A 5,059-nucleotide genomic window follows, 5' to 3' on the forward strand; every position below is an offset into this window, starting at 1 on the left:
GGAAGCAGGAGTGAGTGAGAGGAGAGAGAGAGAGAGCTTTTATAAAGTGAGATACGGAAGTGCCTCCAAACCCTGCGTCTCTTTAATTATTCATAACGCTGAGAGGCTCCTAATCTAAAGTCTGAAGGACTTAATCAGAGGCAGGTAGATAAGGAACAAGAAGGAACAATAAGGAACCTTACTTAAATTAAAATGCTTCCTCCACCTTGATTGTATCTAGGTAGATTAGTCACTTTATACAGTAAAGGATCTGTGTGTGTGTGTGTGTGTGTGTGTGGTGTGTATGTGTGTGTGTGTGTGGGTGTGTGTGTGGGGGTGTGTGTGTGTATGTGTGTGTGTGGGGGGGGGGTGTGTGTGTGTGGGGTGTGTGTGTTTTGTGTGTGTGGTGGGGGGGGGGTGGGGGGTGTGTGTGGTGTGTATGTGTGTGTGGGGGGGGGTGTGTGGCGTGTGTGTCTGTGTGTGTGTGTGTGTGTGTGTGTGTGGGGTGGGTGGTGTGGTCTGTGTGTGTGGTGTGTGTGTGTGTGTGTGTGTGTGTGTGTGTGTGTGTGTGTGTGTGTGTGTGTGTGTGTGTGTGTGTGTGTGTGTGTGTGTAACCAGGTGGCCATTTAGGAGGAAGCGGCATATTTGTACATGTGAAGTAAGACAGAAAATGTATTTCTACACACTTCCTGTTTCAAGATTAACACAAAGGGACACATCTGCACACACACACACACACACGCACAGACAGACACACACACACACACACACACACACACACACACACACACACACACACACACACACACACACACACACACACACACACACACACACAGACCAACCTCCAGGAGAGTCAGGAGGATTAATCAGAGGTTTGGGTTTGATCATATCGCTGCTCCAGAAATCTCCAGGGATTAATTTGATTGTTTCCGGAGCGGCTGTTGAGCAAGTGATGAGAACATGTCCGCTGCACCGCGGCTCTATGCTTTCAGCACGATGACATGATCCAACTTTCACTCCGGATTAAAGTCCATGAGATCACTGCGGGGTTAGCGCTGCGTCCCATCGGAGCGCTGTTTACCTGGAGCTCTTCTGGAGCTCTGACGGCACGATTCATATCTACTGCCTTCAGAAGTCACGACAAGATCCTTCATGCTACACGCACGAACGCTTCCTCCAGTGCTCTGCCTGGATGAATCCATCTGGATCCACCTGTTCCTACTTCGTAGTGACTTCATTTGACAACTATAGTTACAGGTTGCTTTAAACACGAGTCAGAAGCACGTATTTAACCGTACATTAAAACCATGACCTCGACACCGAGGCCCTGAGCTGCTGCTGTGCGCGTGAGAGACGCGGTACTGCCACCTAGCAGCTCCTCTGAACTCCATGCATGCATGTCTCAAGGCCTCTGGTCTCTTTCCTGTTGGGACCACAGACTGTATATATAAATGTATATATTTATATATATATTTATATATGGGACTCGTTGGTCTGGTTATTATGATGTAATGACACAGTAGTTCTGAGCAAGAGGAACGACGTGTCTGCAAACATCCAACTGACGATGCTCTCCAAGGAAAGTTCAATTCATATTGGACGTTAACACATAGTGCATGTATTGAATATTAATGTGTGTGTGTGTGCGTGTGTTTGGTTTTGTGTGTGTGTGTGTGCGTGTGTTTGGTTTTGTGTGTGTGTGTGTGTTTGTGTATTTAAAGGACAGTGCACATTAACCCACATTGCTGTTAGCCAGCAGGCTAGTTTTCAACTGTTGTCCTGGCAACAAGACTAGAGAATAAAAACATAATTAAATAGAGTCCAACAATAGAGAGGAACAGACAGATGACATATCATCACAGTTTAGTTTGGGCCTTGGTTTTTGCATGGACATACATGACAGTGTCATCAGCGTGCGCCTCACATCCAGTGCACGCTGAGGGCAAGTCATTTATATAAAGGCTGAATAGAATTGGGCCCAGGATAGATCCCTGGGGTACACCCAGTTCATCCCTCAGGGGTGGAGATGTCTCGCCACTCACCCTCACACACTGACCTCTGTCCGACAGATCGGAGCGCGTCCAGTCTCTTGCACTGGGTGGGAAATTAAAATAGGACATGTTGTGAAGGAGCACTTTCTCAAGATCTAAGAAGATTGCTCCAACAATGCCTCCTTTGTCCTTTTTTGATTTAATATTTTCCACAAGGAAACACTTTGCGGTCTCGGTGGAACGATTGGCTCGGAAGCCGCATTGCATGGGGTGTGAAAGCACTACTGTTAAGATGGCCAGTCAATTGCTCAGCTCCACATTCCTCAGAGACCTTAGACATGACGGGTCAAACACTGATGGGCCTATCGCTGTCTGCATCAGTTGTGTCCCCGGATTTGTGGACTGGCACAACAATGGCTACCGTCCAGTCTTTGGGAATGTTCCCTCCCTAGAAGAGATGTTCGCTATGTTGGTAAGTGTCCCTGTGAGGGTGGTGGCATGTTTGAATCCAGTCCACAAGTGTCTTTAGATTTGGAATTGTTTAAAGAAGAAATTATGTGTGTGTGTGTGTGTGTTTGGTTGTGTGCGCGTGCGTGTGATTGGTTTTGTGTGCGTGTGTGTGTGTGTGTGTGTGTGTGATTGGGGGAAATACATTATTCATTCTACACACACAGGGTTGAAGTTTAATGGCAGAGTGACACACACGAGATGTGACAGAATGAGTCCAATACTGATCTCACACACACACACACACACACACACACACACACACACACACACACACACACACACACACACACACACACACACACACACACACACACACACACACACACACGTATGTGCAGTATGAATCAGTTGCTTTTGGTCAACAGCCCTTAAATGATCTGTAATCTTAAAAGAAAATGCAGTTTATTTTACTTTAATGATCAGGAACTTCAAAACTTCGTATCGAGCAGCGTTTAGTGCCGTGTGCAGAGGGTGAGGGCGGTCGGTCTGGATGCATATATGCATATGGTCACCCAGTTAGTGCAGACTGCGTCACGAAGCAGCAGGCCCACGATGAGCTCCTGCATATCCTCAGTGATCAGTGGAAAGGCAGCCTCTCTGCTGAGCGATGCAACGAGCGCTGCGTGCACACTGCAAAGGTCACGTCTCACGTGGTTTGTCGTGTACACGAAAGGCTGAATGGAGATCTGCTCTCCTAATCTCGAGGAAGGGGATTAACGCTGGGGCATGGCCGCTGTGGCCGCGCCTCCAGCACACTTCATAACAACAACGTGCTGCTTTCTACTGTGCGTGAGACTGAGCCGTGTTCGGTCCTGCCTTCAGACGCACCGGCCTTTCTAGTAGAGAGTGAGAGAGCATGTGAGGAAGCATGCTCGTGCGTGTGTTCGATGTCTCAACGACTCACAAAGTCAGGCTTTCGAGAGAGAGAGAGACAAGAGAGAGGGACTAAAGGGCAATGAGTCTGTTAGCTAAGCGTAGTCCATTGTAAATAATAATTGTAATGTTTTGCTGACATTAAAGGTGGGGTGGGTGAGTCTGAGAAACCGGCTCGAGATACACTTGTTGTTATATTCCATGGAATGCTCTTAACATCCGATAGCAATGAATATCTGAAGTGCTTTGAAGCCGTGGCGCTGGATGGCCTACCTGCCTGTCAGCCTTCCCTCGGGCACACACTTATCTCGTGCCCTCATTGGTCATGTGCGCGTTCGTGTGCGTTGGAGGAGGGGCTCTGTGAGGAAGGGGCAGATTTGTTCCGGCTGTGTATTTTCAAATTCTAGCGCACTCGAGCTGCTTTTCAAAATTACCCACCTTTAAGAACTGTTAATATCTTCACAGAAAATTCAGAGGCTTTTCATTTCACTCCTCTTTTAGCTGACATTTAATAAATGCAGGTACATTTTTAGCAGCTATTCACACTAAACCAGGTGTCCCTCCCCCTGATCCATAAGCTCCGCAGCCCTGACCCTGTGCAGTCTTGCCATGCTGTCCATTGAAAGCCAGTTGGCTAGAAAGCTGGACTTCAAGGACTTGATCAGTGCCTTAGCCTGTAGGAAGGCTAGGCGCTGCATGGCTCTTGGGGAGTAGGCTGAGCCAGGGCTCGTGATAACTGATAAAGGGCGAGGCTATGGTAACGATAGTGGATCACTACACACAAGATGCATGATGAGAGAAAGACTGAGAACAGGTGATAGGCTCTGACTTAGCGCCACCATCAGGCCTTTTCACTTCCGTTTCCGTTTTGTTGTCCGTTTACACTTTAATACCCGCTTATTTTGTAGTTGGTACTGTATGTATTATTTAATAAAAAAATCTGCTGCTTATGTTATTTTTTTGTTATAGCATTTTATAAATGATAATATTGGTGTTAATGTTCACTTTATTTTAATTTAAGAGGTCATGTATATTTAAGTTATATTTATTTTGATTTATGAACGTTCCATTCAAACATGTTATTAAAAAGGCATGTGCACCGTAAGAGATGACTATTGAGGTCTATGTCAGGAATGTTAGTGTTATATCAAATAGTGAATTCCACTGCTGCAGAATGTTGCAGTCTGCACGGTGTTATGTGTTCACCGCTCAGGGTCAGTACATATTGTGCGGTTAGTGTTGGACTACAAGATGGATGCAAGCCTGTAGAGTTATTTAAAGCATCAATGAGTGGGTGGGTTATGGAGGTGTGGTTACATGCAGCATTGTGATTGGTTGGCGTGGCCTGGGCCTGGTGGCGGGGCCCAATGTGATATCTTTTCATGGGGCCCAAAATCCCTGGTGGCGCCCCTGCACACACCTCACACACACCTCACACACACACCTCACACACACTCATTTAGAGGCTTCAAATGTCTGCAGCGTGTCAGGTGTCTTCAACATATTACATAGGAGAGAGAAAACAGACGTGAAATGGATCAATGGTGCTTCAACCTGGACCTTTTGGTCTGAGTCATGTTCCCCACGAGGGATCCTCCCTAATGCCACTGAAAGTACACGTTTTATGCCATTTCCACCCCAAAAAAACTGCATAAAAGTACATGTTCTTTTTATGATTTGTATACTTTTAGTAGTAATTATGA

Source organism: Pseudochaenichthys georgianus, unplaced genomic scaffold (assembly GCF_902827115.2).
Source record: "Pseudochaenichthys georgianus unplaced genomic scaffold, fPseGeo1.2 scaffold_1691_arrow_ctg1, whole genome shotgun sequence".
In the NCBI taxonomy this organism is placed as follows: Eukaryota; Metazoa; Chordata; class Actinopteri; order Perciformes; family Channichthyidae; genus Pseudochaenichthys; species Pseudochaenichthys georgianus.